The sequence below is a fragment of the Schistocerca cancellata genome, chromosome 11 (genome assembly GCF_023864275.1).
Source record: "Schistocerca cancellata isolate TAMUIC-IGC-003103 chromosome 11, iqSchCanc2.1, whole genome shotgun sequence".
Lineage (NCBI taxonomy): Eukaryota > Metazoa > Arthropoda > Insecta > Orthoptera > Acrididae > Schistocerca > Schistocerca cancellata.
In genome coordinates this window covers 32,444,747-32,471,585 of record NC_064636.1, presented here as the reverse complement: position 1 = coordinate 32,471,585, position 26,839 = coordinate 32,444,747, and the positions used below count along the sequence as shown (strand labels likewise).

Genomic DNA, 26,839 nt, shown 5'->3' with positions numbered 1-26,839 from the left:
AATACTTGCTTTCCAAATAGTAATCAGTTACACCACTGAATACCTCAATATTATGAACATTTGTTGCCTGCTTTCGTAGAAGGAGCAATAACTCCATACACCAAAATTCCACAGTTTATTCCTCGAGTCATTACTCTTTCCATTCACTGCGGTATTTTCGAAAATGGCATTCCTGTGATGCAACTTCCTTGGGGGTGACAATCTCCCACCTCCTTGCATCAGTAATTACATAAAGATATCATGCATTGGACAAACCAATAATACCACTTTTTATCCACTGAAATAACACCTTTCCAGCATTTCCATAGGTTTGATATAATCACGCTGTAGGAATGTCATTTTTAAAATGGATTATTTCTCTGTGTGTAACTATCTCCCTTACCTCACAAAAAAGACTTTGCATTTCAGACATAATACAGACAGAATTGTACGAGGTAATGGAGCAGGATGAAACGTAAATATGTGATACAGTGGGCTGTGTCTTCTGCTGTGCACTTCATAATGAACTTCAGAATTAACTGAAATGTGTAATAAGTGTAATCAGTAGAGATGAAATCAGTGAAGATAAGAGGGAGGTCTCGAAAGTTCTCTGCCGCATACTGAAAAACGTGCATTTATGTTTCCAGAATGTTTTTCAACATAATCTTCTTTAACATTAACATATTTCATCCAGTGAAATTTCGTATTTGTAGTGTACCATTGGAAGGGCTGCAAGGCACTCTTCCACAGCTGGAGTTGCTTCTGTGTTAGGTGAAAAATGCTGATGAACAAGAGCAACTTTGAATTTTAAGAGGAAATGGAAGTCTGAGTGAAACATGCCAGGGGAATAGGCTGAACTTTCATCCAACACTTTACAGTGCATATCTAAAAGTAAATTATGTCAAGGTTGTCTATTTACTGCCATTAGGGAAACTCCATGATACACTGTCACTGCAAAGAAACTTCTAAACAAACAAAGATTACTGCATAACAGGTATAAAACAAATAGTAGGGCTATAGATAGATGCTGAATGAAATGCATTTGGCTGTCAAGAGATCAATTACTGATGCCTTCAATGACTACCATAGCAGAATATTATGAAAATGACATTTCACAAAAACCAAAGAAATTCTGTTTCTATGTAAAGGCTGTTAATGCACAAAGTTAGTGTCCAGCCCTAGTGAATGAGACAGGAACTGAAATTGAGGGTAGCAGAGCAAAACCTGAAATGCTTAACTACATTTTCAGATTTACTTTGCAAAGGAAAACCCAGGAGAATTGCTCAACTTTAGTCCTTGTACCACTGAAAAGATGAATGAAAGAAGTATTAGTGTCAGTGGTGTTAAGAAATAGCTGAGATTATTAAAACTGAACAAAGCTGCAGGCCCGATTGAATCCCTGTCAGAGTCTATACTGAATTTGTGGCTGAGTCAGCCCATCTCATAACTGTAATCTATCATAGATCCCTTAAACAAAAAACTGTGTCAAGTTCTCCGAAAAAGGTTTAGGTCACACCTATCTACAAGAAAGGTAGTAGAAGTGATCCACAAAACTGTCATCTAATATCCTTGACATCAATTTGTTGTAGAATCTTAGAACATTTTCTCAGCTCAAACAAAATGATGTACATTGAATAGAATGACCTCCTCAATGCCAGACAGCATGGTTTTCAAACCAAACTTTCACATTTCTCCCATGACATATTGAAAGCTTTGGATCAAGGCAACCAGGTGGATGTTATGTTTCTTGTTTTCTGAAAAGGATTTGACTTAGAACCACAGCTTTGCTTATTGTCAAAAGTATGATCATATGAGGTATCAAGTGATATTTGTGACTGGATTGAGGACTTTTTGGTAAGAAGGATGCAGCATGCTATCTTGGATGGAGAGTCATTGTCAGATGCAGAAGTCATTTTAGCTGTTGTGACGCAAGTAGTGTTCTTGTTGTATGTTAATGACCTTGCAGATAGTATTAATAGTAAAATCAGGATTTTCACAGATGATGCAGTTATCTATAATGAAGTACTATCTGAAAGAAAGTGGGATAAATATTTTATAAATATTCAGTTAGATCTTGTTAAGATTTCAGTGTGGTGCAGAGATTGGCAACTTTCTCTAAATGTTCAAAAATGTAAAATTTTGCACTCAACAAAATGAAAAAATGCAGTATCCTATGACTATATCATCAATGAGCCACAGTTTGGATTATCCAGCTCATACAAATAACTGGTTGTAATGCTTTGTAGGGATATGAAATGGGATGTTCACTCAGGCTCAGTTGTGGGTAGTTGCTGCTGTTAGACTGTGCTTCATTGGTAGAATACTGTGGAAGTGCATTCAGTCTACAAAGGAGATTGCTTACAAATCACTTGTGCGGCTCGTTCAAGAATATTGCTCAAGTGTGGGACCCATACCAGACAGGACTAACAGGAGATATTGAATGTACATTCTGACAGCTATTGAACTATATGAAATAAAATCATCATCAAATTCTGAATGGCTTGCGTTAGGATGTTCAAACTACACGGTTGGCTGCAGGGCATGATGGGAATTGGTATGTGAATTCACACATGCCTTTCACCATTTGCATGCAAAAATGTCACAGCACAGTGTGCCTGAGTGTATAGTGCTTGTAAAGGCCTACCATACGAGCAATAGCACCCCAACTGTGGTCCGAAGGAAATAGTTCAAGCTGAAGACAACTGGTCCAAGTGTGCTAACAATCAACAATTTGATTTGCAAGTTTGAGAGAATGGGTAGTGTCGTGAGGACAGTGTCAGCAATATTGGTCATCCAAAAAGGCTGAAAACTTCAAGAATATGCATGCTGTGTTTCAAACCGGCCACAGGAAATTGATGAGATGAGCTGCACAACAGGTGGGAACCAACCGGAGATACTGCGACAAATTGTTGTTGAAACATGCGTCTATTCCCGTACAAAATTCAAACCCGTCAGCCATTTAGCCCCAAGGGTATGGAACAGTGGTTGTGTTTCATCAGCACTATTGTACACAGAACTGACAAACAGGACTTTGATCTGAATATTGTTCGGTTTAACGGAAAAGTGCATTTTCATTTAGACGAGTCCGTCAACAAGCAAAATTGGTGCATTTGGGGGGACTGAGAATCTGCATTTCATTATCGAGAAGTCTCTTCACCTTCAGTGGGTGTCTGTGTGGTGTGCAATGTCCAGTCGTGGAATAATCGGTGCTATCTCTCTTGCTGGCACAGTAACTTCTTAATAGTATGTGAATGTTTTGTAAGACAATTTTGTCCCCATTATCTAAAGTGACCCTTATTTCTACAATAAGTGGTTCATGCAAGACAGAACTTAACCCCACGAAAGCAGGAGTGTGTTTAATGCCCTGGAGGAGCACTTTGGGGACCCCATTCTGGCTCTGGAGTACCCAGAGGCCACTGGCACAGGCTACGTTCCCCTCATCCAGATCCTCTGGATCTGAAAACATGTGACTGCATTTTGTGGGGCTATATTAAAGACAAGGTGTACACAATAACCCCAAAACCATTGCCGAGCTGGAAAACGCCATTTCGGAGGTCATCGACAGCATCAATGTTCAGACAATTCAACAAGTCGTGTACAATTTCGCTATTCATCTGTGCCACATCATTGCCAATGTTGGCAGATATATCAAATGTGTCATAACCTAAATCCAAATATCTGTAGTGACATTTACATGTTGAATAAAGTGTATGCATGCCATAGTTTGTAACTAATTTAACTTTTTTTCATATAGTTCAATAGTTGTCACCCTGTATACAGAGCAGGGCAGCTCAAATAATCACAGGTTTGTTTAATCCGTGGAAGATTGTCAGATAGATACTGAAGGACCTGAACTGGAAGACTCTCAAAGATAGGTGTAAAGTATCCCCAGAATGTCTAGTGACAGAGTTTCAAGAAGCAGCTTTAAATGATTACTCTAGGGATATACTACAATCCCGAATGTATAACTCACACAGGGACTGTGAGGATAAGATTAGAATAATTACTGCATGCACAGAGGCATTCAATCATTCTTCCCACACTCCATACATGAACGGAACAGGAAGAAAGCCTAATAACTGGTACAATGTTATGTATCCTCTGCCACGCACCTGATATGAATTTAAATTATGTATGACTCAATATAGCGAAAATAGTATCAAATATGCAACATATCTTCTCATTGTAAAAGAGACTGAGATTACATTGTTATCAGCCTTATTTCTGCAGCAAAGCTCTACAATTCCCCCCCCCCCCCCCCCTGCAGATACTCCCCTACAACAATTCATTGCTGCCTCAGGATTAAGTCCTCTCAATCAAACTACTCTTTCTGTCAAGTTGAACAATAAATTTCTTTTTTTTCCATAATTTGGTTCTGTACCTCCACATTAGTCTACCCATCTAATCTTCAGAATTCTCCCATAGCACCATGTTTCTTCCCAGAAGTCCATATTGTTGACATTTGACTTCTATACAGGGCTGCAATTAAGAAAGATACTTTCAGAAGAGACTCCTTAACACTTAAATTTGTATTTGATGTTAATAAATTTCTCTTTTTTGTGAATAATTACCTTCCTATTTGCATTTTACATCCTCTCTGCTTTGGTCATTGTCATTTATTTTGCTGTCCATATAGCAAAACTCATCTGTAGCTTTCAGTGTCTCATTTCCTAATAAAATATCCCCGCCCCCTCCTTATTTAATTAGGCTACATTCCACTAGCCTTGCTTTACTTTTGTTGGTGTTCACCTTGTAACCTCTTCTGAAGGCGTTATCCATTCCATTCGACTGATTCCCGCAGCCCTTTGCTGTCTCTGATACAATTATGATGTTATCAATAAACTTCGATTTTTTGTCTGCTCCCTAAATTATAATTCCCTGTCCAAAATTGTCTGGTTTCCTTTTCTATTGCTCAATGTACAAACTGAGTAACTTGGGATATAGGCTAAAACCTGGTCTCATTCCTTTTGTGTCCTTCAGTTCTTCTCACTGCAGTCTAGTTTGCTACAACCCTGACTCTTTCTTCTCATGCTTTTTAATTCCTATACCTGTACTCTGGTTTCTTTACAGACTGTAAGCTTGTGCACCCTGAATTTTATTCCTGCTATCTTAGCAACTTCAAAGAGGAGATTCTCCTCTGATTTGGCTTGTATGATTCTTTCCATTTTTCTATAAATAATTTGCTAGAAGTTTGCCGTCATGAATTATTAAACTTATGGTTCAGTATTATCACACTTGTCATTTGCCTTCACACCTGTCACTTGCCTTTTTTGAAATAGCAGTTATAAAATTTTTCTTGATGTTTGTGGGTATTTCACCTGTAACACATGTCTTGAACACCAGGCAGCATAGTTTTGTCATGGCTGACTCTTCCAAGGAGCTCAGTATTTCTGGGGGAATTTCATCTATTTCCAAGTGCCTTGTTTTCACTTACATCTTTCAATGCTCTGTCAGACTCTTCTCACAATGTCATATCTCCCATATCATGTTCATCTACTGCCTCTGTATATTTCTTCCACATTTCAGCCTTCCTTTCTTTGCTAAATATGAGTTTGCCCTCTGAGCTTTTCCAAAGGTTTCTTTAATTTCCCTTTACGAAGCATGTTTGTTTCCCACAACCACGTAAACTGAATGTTTGAAATCCAGTGTGTGTGACTGTTTGTTTTCCCTGTTATTGTGTTGCAGGTGCTGATCTGCAGGTTCCCAGCCTGAGACATTCCAGCCTTCTCTACAGAGGCTGCAACTACTTAGTCTATTTATTTTCTAGTTTTGTAAAAAAGGAAAAAAAATGTAAACACTCAGTATTCCTCAGTTTGTAATAGCTGTGCTTTTTATTCTCAGTTCTCTTCTGTTCAGCTGAATTGCTGCAAATAATAAAGCACTGCAAAATCAGTTTTATAGGTGCATGAAGTCTCGACAGAAGCAGCCAAAGAGAGTGGGAGAGATTATATGAGGCAGAAAAATGTTGCTGAAGTTAACTGGAGATGCAATACTGCGCAGTGTAGAAACTTTCACAAATGTAACATTTCAGTGGACTTATTAAATATGGGCAATTGCTTACCTGGTAAACTGTGAGCAAAAGTATGACAATAATTATTACAATATTGGAAAAAGTTCTGACCAGCAAATCAATAATCGTGTGATGAAGATCAATACTACAGGAGGATGGAGGCATTGGATGGTGTAAAGATGGCTGAATAATATTGTTGAATGGCATAGAAAAGATGCCTCCAAAATAAAACTAGTTGCCTATAAAAGGTCACAGATACAAACCAATCACAAAATTTGCACATGTATGTTTTTCATCATATTTGCTGCACCGTAATTATTTTTCTAGAGCACATTGCACTTTAGAAGAATCTGTCTTGTCTTGTGTGTATGGGTTCCTAGCCAAAGTAAATTTTTTGAAGGTTAAAACCATTTTGCCATTTCAGCTTTAAAATTTTTTAAAATATGAATGTTACTTTATTTCATCATTCACTCACCCACTGTCAGCTGATTTTTGGCACCTGTAGTAAATTGAGTAATTCGAAATCAAGCTGCATCTGTACTTCACTCTTTTGAATAATGCATCAGTTTAAATAGAACTCAATACAACACACTGCATTGCTATCTGCACCACTTCCACCACAGCTGAACTTATACAAACACATATTGCATAATTGGCAAAGAAATCAACAAATATGGTATTTCTAATGTGGGTTCAACTTGTACAGTGTAAAAAGAATTTAGTGGTAAACATGTTTTTCATCCATTCATTCACCCATTTTGTTCTGGCTCCACATTAGGGGTATGGAGTGAGTTAAAGTATTCATTAAAAGGTGTGGGTAGAGACATGAAATTTGTTGAACATTAGCTGTTGTGTTATCCCTGCTTTTTTCAAGTCATCTTTATTGTCATGACAAGTTCCATTGTCTGTATTCTAGCTTTACTGCTGGTTTTGTACAGCTCCACAACTTACCTGGTTAATGTGGTTGACTGCATTCTTTTAATATCCCGTAGAAGTTTAGTGCATATTTTTACATGTGAAGAAATACTGATCTAATTTAGAATCTCCTTGTTTGCTCCTTCATCCATCCTTTTTTTAACAAAATAATTTGTGATTACTTTCTTCTCTTCTATATTTCCTCAGTGCCTCTTTGCCCATTTTAAATACTTTGTCAGTGGGCTACGCTACATCCATTATGTTTTCAAAACTAGTTCCTAGAACAATTTATCCAAATATTTGACTCAAGAAACACTTAATTGTTTTGTATTTAGTTTCCAGAATTTTGTTTAGCAGAATGTAGTTGGACAAGAGCAACATTATTATTTTTTAAAGGAAATTACTGATCATCTTATCATACTACTAGCTGCTGTTTTTATCTAATAGTTTTGTGTAAATTTGCACAGAACAGTGTCAGCTGCCTACAGAACATTAAAGTTAAAGCACAGTTTAACATATATGGTCATGATATTCATTGCTGTGGGAACTGTTACCATCTGCAAGCTGGAACAACACTAGTGCACATTGCAGCGAGAAAGCCTGCAGGATTATTGCTTTTGACATTTTACTGTAATGTCTGTGTGGTTTCACCGTCAGCTGCATCTGTGGAGGCCTATGTAGTACATTAAATAATGCAGGTATTGTGTTCCAAACAGCTTTCCTACATTACATATTCTCTGATTTGATTGGAACTGTAATGAAAAGAGTTAGCATCATTGAGTAGATACTCAACATGGGTGTCTTTCTGCAAAAAGTCAGTTCTTCTGCTGTTTACTAGTACTTTCTGTTCTTAAGACCCTAACCCAAAACATCTCTCAAGTATGTAACAAGAAACATGTCTCCTAAAGCTTGTAATATTGTTATCACATATCCCCACATTAGCTGACAAAAATTAAGTGAATAGTCAACTGTTTCATATTACGAGTAGATGCAATACTATTGAGAACTTACAGTATTCAAAATGAATACAAAACATATGTGCAGTCATTTAGTAAGAATCTTGAAATGATTTAATATTGTGACATCAATCACGATGTTCATGAGTATAAATGAAAGATTGCAGAAAATGCAAACAAAAGCAATTCAGAGAACTTTTTCACACTCAATGCACATCTTCCTATTGCATTCCATGAATGTTGGCTGAGCACGATTGATGCACTTATGAGACCACCAGTTCTTTCTTTTATGCTGGGTACTTTATACACATCTTCTTCTTTTCCCTTCTATCATTTGGTATGCCTCTAAGGTGTCATCAAATAAATTCTCCTGTGTTTGAGATTTAATAGGCATTTGCACCAAAATTCGATTTCTGCTTTTAGTAGAACCATTCCTCTTTCCAAAATATTATGCTGAGCTGTTTTTCTTGCTGTAACAGACTGAATGTTTCTGCTTGAAATTATCTTTGCCATAAAATTACTGTGTTTGCTGTGAGTAATTAGCTGTGGTACAATTCAAACAGGCTCTCCTTCCAGTAAAGCAACGTCTTCACCGTTCCACTCCTGTTTTGTGGTGACCATCAGCTACTACAAAGTCAGAATCGATACTAGAATCATCAAAAATGTTATTGTTTTTCCCATTTTCCACTTCATCTTCTTTGGTTCAACTGCAGACCCCTTAGTCTTCTTAGAAAGTTGCTGCATGCTGAAGCTAAAAATAGCATAAATTCACACATACAATAAAATGCTATAAAATAAGAATATCCAAAATATCAACTGAAAGCAAAATATGTAGTGACTAGAAACATGCAGTGTGTTGTACCCACCTAATTATTACACATAATGTGAAATGTGGTCACACAGGCACTCAATTTTGCACTAACTTCGAAATGATATGTCTTATTGCTAGGCTGACAAAGTCAAGCTCATTGATGAATGTTGCTTTACATGCCACGTGTTTTAGAATGAATGTTTAAAATGAATGATGGGTCTGAGAGACTATTGTTTTGGGTCAAGGGTTAAAGAAAAAAAAAAAAACATGCTTCAGCAAATATATGTAGGCTATAAGGGAACTATAAACAAACTATTCTGTAACAGACTGTTTTATACCTCCCAAGGCCCTTAGGAAACTAAAGAAAGACAAATGTGGTCTCACCCACTCTTCCTTCTTTTTCTTTCATAGTTAGTGCTTATTTTTACGGCAGTACATGAAGTTCCCTATTGTAAAAACTGTTAGAAATCAACATAAATGATACTGTTTGCACTAGTCTGATACCATATTTGTAAACATAGCTTTCTGTTGGCTTGGAAACTGCTGTTGCAATATATAACAAAAATGAGTCGGAATGTCATGACTGTATGTGTTAGACCCTAGTTAAACCTGACTAATTATCAGTGTTAGGGCATTTAAAACTCGATTGTTCTGATAACCTGTAAGTGTGATGGTACCACTGCACCTTAGTTTTGAATATTTGGAGATTTCCAGTTCTCTACCTGATGTCTGTTGACAACCTTCCAAAAACATTTTCACCAGAACATAAAACTCAGTCCCAAACCCCAGTCAGGAATCATAGTCTACATGAAAAGCATTTTTACTTCTAGTATTTTGGCTGTTTGTCCTAAATTCATTATTATTTACCTCAGATAAGACAAAAGAGTGAACATATGTTTATCTGTTGATGTTGGTTTTTCCACTTTACTCAATATTCTCACTATAGACTAAGTACTTTTTTGACCTCTGCAAATCTGCGATAGAGCCTCAATTGGTAGTGAGTGTGCTTTGTGGATGTTTCCTAGAGTGGCTGCTTCTGCCTGGCGATCCATGACTCATATCAGCCCGCATTGCTGCAGGCTCTCCACTATGATGGGATTTACCGTACACAGTATGCGAATTAATGAATGAGTGAAGATTATGCCACAGGCCAACACTGAGTGAAAATGTGCGAGGTACACTGTTACCAACCACTCAAATTCCACAGACTGTGTTCATTTTTTACCGCAAAACACAGTAAGTTTTGGACACAAATTGTGTTCTAAGAATTCTGGCTGTGATGAAAAACAGTGACAACATTGCATTGCAGACTGAAGTACAGAGCTGCAAAAATTAGCCACAAAGTTTACTACTTTACCTGTGTGTGCATCCACTGCCTAGAACCTCTTCCGAATCCTATGTAGTTTTCTTTTTGTATTCCACTAGTTATATAATCCATCCAAAACTGTCATCACATCATATTCTGGAAAATGTGGCAAAGGGACCAACAGCATCCAAATAAATGTCAGGCTGATTTATTTTTTAATGTAAAGTATTACATCATCCTCCACAATTTGGCACCATGGCCATCACGTTCCGCATGTCGTTATCCCTCGGCCGGACATCTTTCAATATATAGCCCTTCTGTCTTTCATTAATGTTGCATCCTGTCTCTAAGTCTCTGGTAATCTGTCCACTAGTTAACACTGTCTTCAGTTCCCACTGAGTCGCTATAGGATTTGCAGGGGGTACACTGATTGCACCACCACTGAAATAGGTGTGGGTTACAAAACTATCCCCAGTCAAAAATAAACTTTTTCAAGACAGTGGTAAAACCTGCTCAGCACACAGTTAATGCTTTCATGGCCAGTTGTCTTAGTTGCTAACGAATCTTCCAACTTGTGTGGTTAACGTTTTAGGTCTCGCATTTTGTCCCGAGCTGTGTTTTGACATCGTCAGAGATGAGTTAGGCATTGGAAAGAAATGTAAATACAAATATTTCATATACAGTGATGAAATGTTGTCCACAGCTATATAGAGAAGCCATCAAAGTACATAAATATGTGGATGATTATAACAGAAAAGAAGCCATGAGACTTAGTGGTATGTGGATTGATAAAAATATTTAATAATGAACATACAGCACTGGAATTGTCACAGATCATAGCCCTCTAGACAACACAACTATTCAACATAGTTGTCATGCATTTATACACATTTGCACCATCATTGAACCCAGGCATCAAAACCAATTTTGGGGAAAAAAAATCAAACTTTTGCTTCTTAACCTATTTTTGTCACCATGTCTGTCACTGTGAATCACTTCAACAACACATCCTCAATTGACATCTGTGACATGTGTTGGCACAGCAGTATCTGTTTCTCTGTAACCCGACTCTTTCACGCAATACCACACACAGCTGATGTTGGCTGCAGCATCACCACACGCTTGGTTCATGGATGACATAAAATCAGCTTTAAAACAGTGGATCAAAAAGCAAAATACTGAACCCCTATTCCAAACTGGCTTTGATGCATGTTTTAAACAATGGCATAGATGCACTGTCACAATTTTAAATACCAGTGTTGTGCAGGGACACTTTGGTCAATGATCTGTACTAATTCTGCTGTTCTTTGTCCACTATTAATTTCTTGATGAACAGTAGCTCCAAAGAATCAATAGTTAAGTTTCATCTTTGCTGGATGTCTGTCAATCACATTAAAACACGTACCATGCCCACTTTTCACAATATTCGTGTCACATGACTGACCTGAGTCTCAGCAAGACATGGCAGAATCAGAAGCAGCTGTGGAGATATCTGACTTTGTTCTATATGACATGTCAGGGCCAAAAACATTTGTGGACCATGAAAGTGCAACCCCAAAGATTTGCCAGCAACTAAAATCTTCTCAATCTGACTGTCTGCTGTCTCGTCTCCATTACATTTTGTATATTACTTCCTAATCCTTCTAGCAATGTGCCTTTGGCATCTCAAGTAATGTAATTTGTGTCCTAACAAAAATAAATATTCTAATAAAATACAGTCCTCAGTGATGAATGTCTTGTCAGAAAATCACGCTTGGAACATATCAAGTTCCTAGAAAAACAAAAATTACATTAGAAATGCAGAAAACTCTGCCATTTATGTCGCCTCCCAACTAGTGTTGTCAGACTCACTCACTACCAACTTTGGTCGATTTTCTGCTTGTCCCAGAGCTTAAAAATGAACATAAACAGTCTCGACTGCAAAAAACTTTATTTTTGTAGTTACCGGTTTCTGTCAGTTATTGACCACCTTCAGACCACATATAATTCTGACAGGTGTTGGCAGAGAACAGAGCAGGCATTACGAACTGCATTAATGTCAACTGCGGAGTTTTGTGGAGTCCATACCACCTACCATCAGATAGTAACGGAAGGATACTAGCAACCACAAAAATAACGGTTCTTGTGGTCGAGACTGTTTATGTACATTTTAAAGTACTAAGGAAAACTACTGTTCAAGAAAAATGTTCTCAAAAATTACTGTCCCAAAGCTATCACTGTTTTGAAGTTTTGGGTTGAGAAAGGAGAGATGAATTTGAGGTGGGCTTCTGACTTAATAATTTCGATCTCTTTCTGGTAAACTGTTGAAGAGATTTCATTTTGTTCCAGAGTGCAATAGATCTCTAAGATATGCCTAGCAGTTCTGGCACATACTGTAGCTGCATACATTCTCAATATTTTGTGGTTGTCACGTTTTTTCACTGGACATGTGAAAGGCTGAGCAACAGCTTCCTCCCACACGTAGGAATACTCTATATTACAGATACCGAAGGGTACCATATATTGTATAGAGGAAGTAATGACTGTATCCTAGTCATTTGGTACTATGACAACTGGATTCTTCACAAAGGAAATTAATGAGAAATCCTGATTTGGGGGAAAAATGGCCTCTGTTGGGTTGAAGGTAAGCTATGATGGTCAAGTAGTGAAACAATGGGTGACTTTGAGCTCATGCTAGCTTTCTCACAAAAATAACCTGTATCAGATGACAGAAACTCTTTCTGCCATAAACGTTTTGGAGACGGGATTTTTTTAACTATTTAACTGTGGATTAGAGATGTAACTGGGTGATGAAAATTTTGCGTTTCGGCTCTGGCTACTGTCATACATGTTTTCTCAGATGTACTTAATGTGGGTCATCTTCAAGGATCTTAGGGACACATTTAAACATGAAAACCCTTCTTTTAATGGCAGAAAATGAGATGAGTCCCTACTTGAGTGTACTGTGCATGAGTCTGTTTTGAATTAATTAATTCTCAAGGAAAAAATTAAAAAATGGAATATTAAGTTTCATAAATACTGTCACAAATACTGGCAGTTTACCCGCTTTTAGCAGTTATTTAAGACTGTCATTACTCTCCGCTATTGCCCCTGACCGTCAGTCCTCACTTTCATTCTTCATCACCATCCATTTGACACCCACTACTAAATAAAAGCTGCCTCTTCACTTTGCCACACCGTACAAATTTTCACCCACATCCATTCCTACTGCTGCTGCTTGTCATTTTCTAATGTCATCTACTTATTTGTGTAGCTATTGGCTTCCATGTGTCTCCCACTAATTTCCAGTTTGCTTGCTGAGGATCCTCCCAACATTTGAACAGAATTCTCTTTAAAACTGCAGGTTTCACTCCAACTCCATCTACCAACCTATTATACTACACTCAGTCTAAAACAGAGCATTGGCTCAACAGAAATGCAGTTACCTCAGCTGGATCTTTGCCTGGAACTGTTAGCTGTTATGTAGTGCTGTTACCAAACCGGGCGGTCTTGTGTTGTCATACTTGTGTTAATGTGAGTTCCATTGAAAGGTGAGGACACAAGTGGCTACAACTCACGAGAAAGATCCACTATTTTGTACTCAAAGTCCTAATTATTACTGTAGGCCAATTTGTTGGAAGCTCACTGATTACACTTATGTGGCCAGGAGTTGTGAGGTATTGTGTAATGCTGAACTCTTTGTTGAAAATGTTTGTTGCAATAGTAAAACAATCACAAGCATATCATTTCATAAAGAGGACTTGTGCAGATTAAGGTAAGTTGTATGAGGCCAAGAACTTGCCAATACAAGTGGAATCTTTTGGATAAGTGTCAAAATAAGAAAAAATAAATTGGGTAACATAAATTGTGGGGAATTAATATATGAAAGCTGTACTTTGCTCCATTGGCATATTTGGGGAAAATTTTCTATTGTATCCAATTAATCTTCTCGTATTACTCTGACGCTGGGTGATCCACGTCATAAGAACTGAGGGCAGCCTTCTTCTGTAACCTTTGAACCAAATGTTGGTTCTCTTGGATTATCTCATGTCCTGTGCCATGTGTTTCATTTCTGTATTGGGTTGATAGTGTAGACGTTCCTTGATCAGTGTACTGATCTTACATCCTAACAGGCTTCACGACATTGTAATATGGTTCATAACATACCTCCATCAATTATAGGACCAATGCAGTAGTAGTGGCATGTCGTAATGGCGTTTGAAGGGTGTATCCTGTTGGTGGAATACCCTGGCTGCTCTTGACAGGCAGTGGTACCTTTGCCATCTAAAGACGGCTCCATATATCTAACATGTCTGTCCTTTGCTCTCCTACTTCTCCACTAGCTGTTCATTTTTCATATCTGTAAAAAGACACATCACACTCAAAACTCATAGTAAATCATTCCCAAAGGTAAATACTTGTGGTGAAGCCCCTTCTTTTTTTTGAAAGATTTCCTTTATCAGATTATTCCACATGATATTTCTAGCAGGCTGCTACTTATTGTGATAGTGTGGCAACCAAAATCACAGATAAATAAAAAATGAAAAATAAATAATAAAAAAAACTCATCGAGTTTTCCATTGAGGTTTTTAAATACCCATTGGTTGGGGAAAGAACACTGATGAGCTGTATAGGGATGTATCAAACAGAAAGGAGTAAGAGCCACTTTAGGAAAAACTTGATTTAAATCATTCCTGATATAGTTTGGTGATTATTGGCTATGTCTTGTTGTTCAGTTATCCGCACATAAAAATGTAATGTGATAGTGTATGACTGCCTTATTGTAGTGGCACATGGCAACTGGTAATGGAAAATACTTTCACATGCTGGTGCATCCTTAGGTTCCTAATACCCTGTGTGTGTGTGTGTGTGTGTGTGTGTGTGTGTGTGTGTGTGTGTGTGTGTGTGTGGTTCTGCAGGAGTGTATTTGCAGTGTTTGTTGTACTTATAATTAAAAGAAATGTGCTAGCAATATTGTTGTTTGAGGAAGATAAAAGTGTTTGCACTTCCGAAATAATTGAGAAGCTAAGTTTCCTGGTCAGAATTTTGTGATCAGTTTGTATTGAAGTGTGTGTGTGTGTGTGGATGAATTCTTCTGCACATGGGTTTCCATTATTGTTATTGCAATGCGTGTTTGGCAATTGCCAACACACACAGACAGACAATATCATATGTAGAAAATGCACATCTCCATTGAGCTGTTGGTAAGTGCCTTTTGTCTGTCATTGTTAATTTTGCAGTTCATTGCAGTAGATTACTTGTTAAATGTCTAATTTGCACAAGAAGCTTGTACTCTTTCCAAATGTCTTCCAGCAACAAGAAGTGATTAAGAGAATATGTGTTCAGTGAAAAAAATTTATATTAGTGTATAAGTGAGAGCATTCAGCAGTATTATAGTGACAACTGTGGTATACAGAATGTGTTAGTGATGTGGGAAAAGAATAATAAACTTTTTGAGATAATAACTTATAACCTGTGCTGTAAATCTGCAGACCACTTCAACAATGGACTCCTACTCCATTCTTCCTTCCTCATGTTTTTATTATTGTTATTGGTTAATATAACTTAATTTGTTACACAAAAGGTGTCCATTAAACTGCATTTAATGGTCATCACACAGGCTGTATTTTCACAACACTGAAATGTGCAAAGAAGATGGAAGCAGCAGTTGCATCTGAAAACAGTGAAAAGATGGCAGGAAGTAGTCTCCATATACTGGAGGTTCAATATGGTACATCAGGACCAATGCTTCCTAGAGCTACTATTCAATGCTGAATACAGTGCTTAATAAGGAACAAGGAAATTATAGGAACATAATACATTGGGATGAACTGGTAGTAAACCTTTTAATATGCTCTGTGATTATGCACACTAAATGAAATACAGTGAATCAGCAGGGATGCTGCCATTTTTAACAATGCTGCTACTGACTCAGTTGTACCAGATATTCACTGTTCATCTTGTATTGGTAGCTTAATGTTTACTTGAGTGGATTTCTGTGTTTTGCAGAAAATGCTTCCCTACAACTGTAACAAAGTAGTTGTTGTAATGTTATATCACCAGTTGTGCATCTTTATAGCGAATACTGTTACTTGTCAGTATCTGACAGTAACGTTTAAACCTTGAATGTAGGTAGTCAGGTCAGTTGTGGAGGAAGTGCATTTAATTTTTTGTTTAACTGGTGGCAATTTGCAGTGTCATGTTTTGTGTTAAGTGGAAGCTAATCCACTGAAATAAATACAGGAGGTACATACATAAAGTCTGGGAACACTTTCAATTATTTATTGCACAAAAACCAAACACTGTACAGATATCATAGATATGTCATTTTGAAGAGAAACCCTGAAAGTCTTTTTTTTCTTCACTTATACCGCCACAGTGTAGTTTGGTAATTTGCTTATAGTCAGCGCCAGTCGCAAACATGCCAAGTTCAGGTGCGGAACAAGCTTTCTGTGTGTTGGAGTTCGAAATGACCTCCCAGATCCCCAGATGTCACTCTGTGTGACTTCTTTCTGTGGGGACATATTAAAGATGTGGTGCATGTACCGCCTCTACCACGTGATGTAGGGGAGCTCCGGGAGAGAATACGGGAAGCGACTGCCACAGTCAACAATGCAATGCTCAGACGGGTATGGCAGGAATTTGATTACCGTATTGACATCTGCCAGCTCACTCACTCATGGTTCACACATCGAATGTTTGGGGGAAAAAAAAAAACACTTTCAGATATCCTCTACAAAATGCCATATGTATGACATTTCTACAATATTTAGTTCTTGTGCAATAAATAATTCAAAGTGTTCCCAAACTTTATGTACATCCTGTATTTTATTCCTTTAAAGAATTTTTCCAGTCAGCATACTATTGTCTGACAACGAGACTCTCATCAATCGAGATAGCGGTTATCAGCTGAACTCTGCTTGGAATCCTGTTATAGAGAAACTTCGTAGTCAACGTAGTTATCTGCATAAAGATGGAAATCGACCTGACACAGATACGCCAGGCTTTCGCAGTGGAGGGCGCGAGGCGCAGCGCACGGAGCCGTTATGAACTCGCACACTGAGCAGCGCATGCGCAATGTCACCTCAGAAGGCTTTAAATAGCGGAGCTCAGCGCGTACTCGCCAGTACTACTACAGTGGCATTCACCTGAAGATGGACAGAAGACTCTGCGCCGAAATATCGTGGCAGGAAGTTACTGATATCCGGCAGTTCTCCCGTGTTTTTATGGAACAATCAGTACGCCGGGAAAGCTTTAAACATCACAGCATACTATTAGTCTGTAGAAATGTCATTGCTCGAACAGCATAATTTCTCTGGATGTAACATACCCTTTTACTTTACTATAAATACTTTGCATTTTAAACACAGTACAAACAGATTTACACAAGCTAATGGAATTGGAAGACGTATCAATTACAACAGGAAGTACTTTGTGCCATGCACTTCACACTGACTGCAGAATACTATGTAGCTGTGGAACTACCATGTTTTTTTCATAATCAGTCACTGTAACATATATAAATTATGTTAAAATACTCCCTCTGTCAAAAAAGTGTCAGGACAAGCTTTTCTTTTTTTTATTTCAAAGTTTGCAAAACTGAAAAATGTTGTTTTTATGTGACATGGTACGAGTGTGTCCTTGAAATGAACTTGGCCACATTCCATGTAAAATCACTAAGTGACAGGACTGTGCTTAGCAACACGCTTTTAGGTTTTAGTTATGGTCACACAATGAATGCCGATTGTGAGCAATGAATTAACATTATGTTCTGCTTTACGCTCTGGAAAACCACTTGTGAAAATTGGACAATCCCTCATTTCTGTCAAAGGTTATTACTGAGGAAGAAAGTTGGTGCTACCAGTATAGCCCTCACACCAAGTGTCAAAAGTGCTGAATGGCGGAGACCTGGATTACCAGCCTAAAAAATACAAGTCAAATGACAACCTTTGAGAATATAGGAAATGTTGACCGCATCCTTTGATAGGGATTATTCGCCATGAGTATACTCCTACAGTTCAAACAGTGAACCAAACTCTTTACACTGAAGTCTTGAAACATTTACAACAAGTCATTTGATATCACCGCCCTCATTTGTGACATTCTCAGTACTGGTTTTCACTGCATGACAATGCAATACCCCAAAGCTGGGCAGACATTTTGTTATTGCCATCCCACATCCACCATATTCACCTGACCTTTCACCTCACAGTTTTTTGTTTTTTCCTTGTTTGAGTGAAAGGGTGACTGAAAGGAAAGCTCCATCAGGATGTTGCAGACATCCAACGGGCTGTGAGAAATGACCTTACAGCAATTGCAGTTGAAAATTTTCCTGCTTGCTTCCAAGACCTCCAGAAACGTTGGCCACTGTGTATAGAGAGCCAAGGGGACTAATTTCGATAGGAGCTAAGATAATTACTTGGTAAGTGTAATTTTCTAATTTTTAAAATACCTGTCCTGGAACTTTTCTGACAAAGGGAGTAAATTCACACCAGAAACCAATGAACTCTGAAGCAACATACTGAAGAGATTTGCAAATTATGTGGCAACAAATTCAGATTATGGCAGTTTAAAAAAAAATACTTTTATAAGCTCACCAGACCCAGAACAACGTGACGTGATAAATCTCAAATTGTTGAACCACTCTTTGTATGGTAAACTTTATCATTGCAGGCAGAATAACTTTTACTGGATGCTGCATTACACTTCCAAGTGACACAGATATGTGGCACTATTTTTTTCAGCACAGTCGCCAAGTCTCTGTAAACAATGGTCAGAACGTTGAACAGTTGTTCAGTTCCTCAACAATAGAAATCTGCTCCTAGGCCATGGAACCATGCTGTATGAATGTTGACATTATTGGAAAAGCTCCCCCCCCCCTTGCCGAAAATTGCACAGTGGAAGACCTGGAGTTACCAACCAGCATTGCCCAGGTCTGTTCGACCTTGGTCAAATTGTTGCCACAATTTCACTGCGGATGGACATGACATTGCATTTGGTCCATACACCAAAAGGCATTCACAGAAATTCAGTACACTGCACCTTATATATGAACTTACAGTAAATTTCCAGTCGGTACTGTAACACACCTGTATGTGCTGGAAACCTGCAATGTGTACCCTTTCTGACAATGCGTCAATCTCCTTGGACAGTGATCTTTGCATGGGATGATATGTGTAACTTGTCTTCTAAGCTCCCTTCATGCTTACCACACCAGAATCCTGACCACATGTTGAAATTTGCACGGCACTGCCCATGAAGTTTTTATACAGCAGTGTTTCCCATTGCAGATTTAGTCAGAGCCACTGTTAGACTCTGGACTTCAACTACTTTCTTACTTAAATTTTCTATACCATCAGATGAACAGCATTGATGAATCAACATACTAATTATTTCAAGTAATCCATTTCAATTTGCACTTTTTCTCATTCATATAGAAGACAAGGCTCACAATGCAGAAGAAAAATAATGTTCATTTTTGTAAATTATTATCCAGCAAAGTTGTATGTAATTCAGAATTCTGTTGATTCTTTAGGCCATAAAAAACTAAATTCCAATCAAGCCATATTTCTTTGCATTATGTTCTTTTCTAAATAATAATTCATTCTTACCTACATCTATAAGTAGTTAGACATCACCCAGAAAAGCCAGTCCACAGTTGAATGGACTGGCAAGTGAATGGGCAACAAGTGAATGGGCAACTACTATGTTGGAGGTGCCAGCATTTCAAGTTACTGTCAACAGGTTCGTTTCATTTCTCTAGACAGCAAATAATGTCTTTTTTTCCCTCTCACTGTCTTTGTGGGTGTTCTACTTTGTGTACTGAATAATATAAATAGTAATCCATAAAAATCACAGACTTATTTTGTAACGTTTTTAAGTACAGTATCCTAAAACCATTTTACAAAAGTCCTGTGCCTCACTTCTTCGGAGGTCTTCTGCGAACTTAATAACAGCAGACAACTAGGAATGAAACTTTCTGAAGTTCCAGTGTGCTCTACAGTTATTTTACTTCTCTATGTCAGTTTGAGCTGCCACACTACTGCTGATGGTATCATATTTACAACCTTTTCCAAAGCTGTATCCCGCTTTTACCCAGGTTTCATCAAGCCAAATGATTTTGTAAAAATTCGTCCCTACTGATTCACTCAGAAAACGGAAGTGCCAGGCTTTAGTATCTTGGTGCTGCATTAATAACATCCAGCCACAAACAGGCATGTAATGGAATCCTAACTTTCTTACAAATTGAGGCAATAACGATTAACTACCCTGAAACAGGTCTGCTGCGACAAGAGATGCAGATAGTTTTATATGCATTGGCTGTTCCTTTCTTGAATAATACACAAACTGTATATTTTATGATGAGAAAGAATACAATTTGCGACTGTCCTCTTGAGGTGCTTCTGCTTCCCACGCATCACCAATTTAGATGATGGCTAATCTTCTTTTGCTAATGTCTCACTGTTAATTCTTATTATTTGTCATTCACTGATTGTTAGAGCATCAATAGTACCCATCATTTTGTCCAAAGACACGAGAGACGCACCTGTGTGCAGCATAGTGATGCATTTGAGCTTTGGTGCTGACAGATTACTGTACATAAAATGGATGGAAAGAAGAACAGATGTTTGTTGTTGAGCAACTGAATATCTCCAGACGCCTTTCTTCTTGTATCAATCAAAAAATTCTCCACCCTTTGGCCATACTGTGAGAAGATGTAGAGAAAATAATGTCGGAAGGGAACATCGAGGGCAAGAGACCGAGGAGAAGATAATCTCTGGTCTGCTTCTTCAACAGGGTCTAACAGGATGGAGACACTCAGTTTGTGGAGTCATAATGCTCCATGATGAGCATGAAAACTTGTGACGTGAAATAACAAAATAGCACCAGTTGTTATTTCCCGTGATCTATCTAAGACATCTGAGTGTGTAAATCACAACATTCTTGTAGATGATCTGAGGTTTTATGGAATTGATGGCACAGCCAACCAACAGATAATATCATATATAACCAATGGAATGTGAAAAGTTATGCATAGTAAACCAACCAATGTAATCAGGGTAGATTCTTCTAATGAGAGAAATCATATATAGGGTTCCCCAAGGTCCCGTCATAGATCTGCTATCATGTAAATTATTACTCGTCTAACACACAACAAACAGAGTTAGTTCATTTTGTAGGTGACACTAGTTTTGCAATCAATCCAAGCATGTATACAGCAGGAGAAGAAATGAGAAACAGTCTTCTTAAACATATCATTGACTGTTTTGTTCACATGGTCTTGCTCTCAATTTCAAAAGTACAAATTATGCAGTTCTGCCCTGTTAGGGGTACTAAACCCATGATAACTGTAACAAATGGGGGGTGGGGGATGATACATAGGGTGGAACATCAAAATTTTCTTAATGTCTATATTGATTAGACTTACTAGGGAAATAAAAAGCTTTCGTAAGTCCTAAAACAAGTTAGTTTGGCCATATTTGCACTCGAATACCTCGCAGATATTGGGGAGAGGCAACATATTTTCCATACTTGCATTCAATAATGTCACATGGAATAAAGTTCTGGTGTAACTTATCTTTTAGAAAGTCTTCTTTGCTCGGAAAAGTGCTGTAAGAATAATATGTGGTGCTTACCCGTGGTTAGCTTGTAGACATCTGTTTCAGGAGTTTGTTTTTAAACTAATGATCTGCTCTGCACAAATTCTCCATGGTCTGAAACCTTCCAGATTTCCTCGTAACTCCTGTTTTAGTTGTACCTAAAACTTTAAGTCGACAAACATTTTCAGCTACAATAAGCACATTAGGCCGTAGGAGCAATACGTAAATTACAATTCAAGGCAACAATGACAAATATATTTAGCAATTCGGACAGTATATTCGTTTTGAAACGTCAACTTGCACGATGGCCAGAGATTTGAACTACCTTAGTGGTCATGGTTATTGTTTATGACAATGCTGTGTGCAAATTATCCAGTTAATAAGCACTTTAACACAAATGAAAAGGCATTTGTGATAAGATTGTATAGAAAAACCGTCTCTAATTCGTGATTAATGAGTTAGCTTCGTAAAATAGAGGTATGGACCTGGACATCCATGATGCCCTTTTGCCTACAATAGCTAAAATTATCTTTTGAATTAAAATTAAAAAAAAAATAGTAAGTCATAGCACTAAATTGGTATGCAGTGCCAAATAAAACTAATTCTAGTGATACCACATTCGGCTGTGTACAACTAGTACATGTTCACAAAATATTTGTTGTCTTGAGAAATAATATATTATAGTCTTCTTCTCGTAACATTGGCCGATTTAGAAAGAGATTGTAACAATTTTTACTTATATACCAAACTTTGAAGTATGAAGGTATCACAGATTTTTAGAAAATGGAGTGAACGATTATTCAAGACATGTACAGAAACCAGACTGCAGTTGCAAAAGTCATAGAATGTGAGAGGAAAGCGGTGGCTAAGGGGGAAAAGTGGGTTGTAGTGTACGACTGGTGTTATTCAGTCTGTACACTGAGTAAGAAGAAAAGGAAATCAAGGAGTAATTTGTGAGCGAAATTAAAGTTCTGGGACAAACAACAAAGGCTTTGAGGTTTTCTAATGATATTGTACTTCTCGCAGAGACAGTAAAAGGCTATGAAGAGCAGTTGAACGGAATGAACAGTATTATGGCAAAAAAAGCATTTCTTGTTGCTGAATAATGTAGCTAGCTACGAATACTTCCGAAATGTTACAAAATAACTTCACGTACTGAGACACTATATCGACATCAGCCATTTGGACCAGAAGAAAATTTGTGCCAGACCAGGATTCGAACACAGATTTGTCGCTTACCACAAGTGCTCGCCTTAAGAACTACAACTACCTGTGCACACTTCCAGTATCAATCGAAACTTGCACGTGTCACATAGTCACAACCCTTATACTTGCACAATTCGTGATTTCCACATGGGGAAAACCTCTAAGACAGAAAATAAAGCAACTCACCTCGAAGAAATTGTCCACTTGGGACTGAGATTGGTAGACGTTATGTACTTGTACAGCTAACCAAATAGTCACAACTGCAGAAAAATTGGTCGACTTATTCAAGAGAAAGAGCTCCACAAATTGAGCAAGTCAGTAAAGTGTTGGTCTACCACTGGTCCTTATATTAGCAGTTATTTGGCTTGGCATTGATTGATAGATTTGTTGGATGTCCTCTTGAGGGATGTCGAGCCATATACTGTCCAGTTGGCGCTTTAGCTCATCAAAATCCTGAGCTGGTCAGATGACCTCACCAATAATGTTACATACGTTTTCAGATGGGAGCGAACCTGCGACCTCACTGGCCAAGGAAGGGTTTTCAAGCATGAAGACAAGCAGTAGAAACTATAGCTATGTGCAGATGTGCATTATCTTGCTGAAATGTAAACCAAGGATGCCTTTCCGTAGAGTACTACAAATGGGTGCATAGAATATCACTGACATACGACTGTGCTCTAACAGTACTGTGGATGACAACTAAAGGGGTCCTACTACAAAATGAAATGGAACCCTGGACCACAGCTCCACATTGACGGTCAGTGTGGTGGGTGACAGTCAGATTGGTATCCCATGGCTGTGTGTAGCGTCTCCCGACACTTCTTTGCTCCTCATCCAGGCTCAGTTACAAGTGGGATTCGTCACTGAAGACAATTCTACTCCAGTCAACGAAATTCCAGATCGAATATGTGTTTCATGTTTCAAGACGCCCTGGACAGCAGTGGTATACCAACCTGAATGTTGCCCACCATGTGGCCTGACAACCATATGGTCTGGAGCGCCATGTCTTTTCATAGCAGAGCCCCACTGGTTGCCATCTGTGGCACCCATACAGTACAGAGATAAGTCGAGGAGATTCTATGCACCATTTTGTTTCCCTTCATAACAAGCCACCCTGGGCTTACATTTCAGCAACATTATATGCCTGTACACTGTGAGTGTTTCAAGTGCTTGTGGTTGTCAAACCCTATCTTGGACACCATAGCCGCTGGTTCTCTCCCCAACTGAGAATGTTTGGAGCATTATGGCCAGGGCAGGGCAATCAAACCTGCTCAGGATTTTCATCTATTGATTTCCGTCTCATTTCGCCATTTCATGCATAGTATTATTTTGTGTGTGTTATATCGTGATTTCTTGCGGTAGAGGAATAGATACATCATTGATTGTTCCTATATTGTGTTTATACAGTGACCGTATCTTTACAGTATATTCCTTCAAACATCCATACACATCTGAGAGAGCAGAAACCTCACTGGCCATTACAGCAGTGGTAAACATTACAAAATAGCTTTGCATACTGCGGATATACATTGATGTCAGATGTTTGTGACACGTGAAAATTTGTTCCTGTCTGGGACTTAAACCCGTAATGTTCACCACTGCTATAATTGTCAATGACAGTGCCTGTTCCTTCAGATTTGCAGGCCGTTCTGAAGGAGATAGTATTGTGAAGACACAGATACTGTATAAATAGTTTCGAAGTGCCTTATTTCAGTGCCATAACTGGCCTTGGGAATCTGTGCCCATCTTCAAATGGCTGACGTTTCCAGTTACATTTATGTATTCATCAACAGCATGTCGTCAGCTCCTGCACTATGTTCCAGTAGACTATGCTTTGTCTTCCATCAATACATATGTTGTTCTGCGACCTTAGGAAGACAAAGCGTTGTGCATTGGAACATATGAAATAATAGACATCATCAGCATTAAGAGTAAATGATGCATTGGTGACAGATGTGTATAGTGTTGCAGAACTTTTTAACAAACATTTTATAACTGTTACTGAAAAGATGGGGTTGTCAGGTTCGTTAGATGCTGCTATGGATTACCTTAGACCAGACATTTCAAGTAACTTCCATAATATGAATTTGACCCTCACTACCCCAACAGAAATAATGTCCATCATAAAATCTTTAAAATCAAAAACATCTAGTGGGTATGATGAAATATCAACAAAGTTAATTAAAGAATGTGATTCTGAGCTAAGTAACATATTAAGCTATCTGTGTAACCAGTCGTTTATCAGTGGAATATTTCCTGAATGGCTGAAATATGCTGAAGTTAAGCCACTGTTTAAGAAGGGAGATAAAGAAATAGCATCAAATTTCCGTCCAATTTCACTGTTGCCAGCATTCTCAAAAATTTTCGAAAAAGTAATGTACAGTCGTCTTTATAACCATCTTATCTCAAATAACATACTGTCAAAGTCACAGTTTGGATTTCTAAAAGGTTCTGATATTGAGAAGGCTATCTACACTTACAGTGAAAATGTACTTAATTCATTAGACAAAAAATTGCAGGCAACTGGTATATTTTGTGATCTGTCAAAGGCATTTGACTGTGTAAATCACAATATCCTTTTAAGTAAACTAGAATATTACAGTGTAACAGGAAATGCTGCAAAATGGTTCAAATCTTATATCTCTGGCAGGAAACAAAGGGTGTTATTAGGAAAGAGACATGTATCAAGCTATCAGGCATCATCCAACTGGGAGTTAATTACATGTGGGGTCCCACAAGGTTCCATTTTGGGGCCCTTACTTTTCCTTGTGTATATCAATGACCTTTCATCAGTAACATTACCAGATGCCAAGTTTGTTTTGTTTGCTGATGATACAAACATTGCAATAAATAGCAAATCAAGTGTAGTCTTAGAAAGATCAGCCAATAAAATATTTGTGGACATTAATCACTGGTTCCTAGCCAATTCTTTGTCACTAAACTTTGAAAAAACACACTACATGCAGTTCAGAACTTGTAAGGGGTGTCCCAAGAGTATATGTCTAACATATGATGACAAGAAGATAGAAGAAGTGGACAGTGTTAAATTCTTGGGATTACAGCTTGATAATAAATTCAACTGGGAGGAGCACACCACAGAACTGCTGAAGCGTCTTAACAAATCTCTGTTTGCAATGCGAATTTTGTCAGACATAGGGGATATAAAAATGAAAAAGCTTGCATACTATTCTTACTTTCATTCCATAATGTCATATGGGATTATTTTTTGGGGTAATTCATCAAGCCAAGCTAAAGTTTTCCGGGCACAAAAACGTGCAGTAAGAATTATATGTGGTGCGAACTCAAGAACATCCTGCAGAAGCCTGTTTAGGGAACTAGGGATACTAACTACAGCTTCCCAATATATTTATTCCTTAATGAAATTTGTCATTAAAAATATATCACTTTTTCAAACCAACAGCTCAATTCATGGAATCAATACTAGAAATAAGAATAATCTTCACAAGGATTTAAAGTCACTTAGTCTTGTACAAAAAGGTGTGCATTATTCAGGAACACACATTTTCAATAACTTGCCAGCAGCCATAAAAAGCTTAACAACCAATGAAATTCAGTTTAAGAGAAGCCTAAAGGATTTATTGGTGGCCAACTCCCCCTACTCCATTGATGAATTTCTTAGTAAAACCAACTGATTTGTATATAAGTACAACATAACTTCTGCACAATTTCAGTGCAGTAATGTGTTCACTGAAAATTTGTGTGTGTGTGTGTGTGTGTGGTTGTGTGTAAGTATAATCTAACTTCTGCACCATTTCAGTGCAGTAATGTGTTCATTGTAAATAAGTATTTCAGTAGTTGCATTACATGTTTATTACCTTATAAATAAATAAAAAACTTTTTTATTTTAAATTCAGTGCATTAGTATTTGTAAAATGACTCTTAGTGTTCATTAAAATATGACGATCATTCCACTTGGGACCTGTGGAATGGTACATTAGCTTATTTGTTTTAGTTGTAAATATTTGTCATGTATTGTTGTTTTTCTGACATGTTCCACATCCTGGAGGACCTCCTCACTACGGATCAATTGGAATGAAAGTAAATCTAATCTAATCT

General features: G+C 37.9%; 1 protein-coding gene and 1 long non-coding RNA gene across 12 annotated transcripts in view; one reads left to right on the top strand and one right to left on the bottom strand.

The window, feature by feature from the left end:
- The window catches only part of LOC126108737 (putative sodium-dependent multivitamin transporter), a 745,960-nt gene that overhangs the window by 405,244 nt on the left and 313,877 nt on the right, over nucleotides 1-26,839 (top strand). The window contains exon 13 of one of the 11 annotated variants that reach the window (XM_049914074.1): nucleotides 5,665-6,705. The exons of the other annotated variants lie outside the window; for them this stretch is intronic. The gene's annotated coding sequence lies outside the window, so the exon portion shown is untranslated. Of the gene's footprint in view, nucleotides 1-5,664; nucleotides 6,706-26,839 lie in introns of those variants that run through there. 11 annotated transcript variants of the gene reach the window in all.
- The window catches only part of LOC126108742 (uncharacterized), a 336,956-nt gene continuing 322,906 nt past the window's right edge, over nucleotides 12,790-26,839 (bottom strand). Inside the window, exon 2 of the long non-coding RNA XR_007523617.1 lies at nucleotides 12,790-14,520. This is a non-coding gene — a long non-coding RNA (uncharacterized LOC126108742). The remainder of the gene's footprint in view (nucleotides 14,521-26,839) is intronic.